The sequence below is a fragment of the Tarenaya hassleriana genome, unplaced genomic scaffold (assembly GCF_000463585.1).
Source record: "Tarenaya hassleriana unplaced genomic scaffold, ASM46358v1 Cleome11, whole genome shotgun sequence".
Taxonomy (NCBI): Eukaryota; Viridiplantae; Streptophyta; class Magnoliopsida; order Brassicales; family Cleomaceae; genus Tarenaya; species Tarenaya hassleriana.
In genome coordinates, this window is record NW_010961290.1 from 4,026,055 (window position 1) to 4,026,938 (window position 884).

Here is an 884-nt window from a genome sequence, read left to right on the forward strand (position 1 = left end):
TTGCTGCGACCTGCAGCAGAAGAGGGTTTAGAGGCTGAGAGAGTGGGAGAAGAGGCTGCAGCAGAAGAGGGTTTAGAGGCTGAGAGAGTGGGACAAAAGACTGAAACAGATGATGATGGAGGGGAGGCCGAGGAAGAAGGTGCAGAGACTGTGAGGCCGAACAAACCAACTGGCAGGTTATTACGAGTCAGAAAAACATCATCCAAAACAACGAGTCCATGGGCGGATACAATGAAGTCTATCAATTCGAAGGGTGGAATCATTAGATCGCGAGGAAGGGGAAGAATAGGTAGAGGTAGAGGCCGTGGGCGGATACAATGAAATCTATCAATTTTATGAACTCAGTTTTCTGCGATTATGTCCTTGGTACCTAGACTCTTGAACTCTGTTTCGTAGACCTTTGAACTATGTTTGTGGTTTGTATGTTTGTGTTATACTTGTGGATTATGGTCTTTTATGTTTGTGAGTAGTTTGTGGATTATGGTTGCTTGTACAATATTATTGTTTGTGAATTGTGACAGGTTTGGATTTGTAAAAAACTAAGTAAACCGTTGTTAAAAACAATCTGCGAGAAGTCGTAAGTTAGGGGTATAGAAGTCGCAACAAACAAGTAATGTCAAAAAAATATTATGTAAATTTTATAATCGTATAAACCATAGAAAAAAAAATTCATCAGATCAGAAAACTTTTCTACGATGTGGTCCCCACCTCAGAAACATTTCAGCGCAGTGGACCCCATATATGGAAAAACATCGGGCAAAGTAACACAATTCTGACAAGTGGGTCCATGACATTTTTAAACATTCGAAAAACCTTTTATTTACGACTTAGTTGCATCCACTTTACGACTAATATATGACTCTATTACCACGTTGTTACGACTT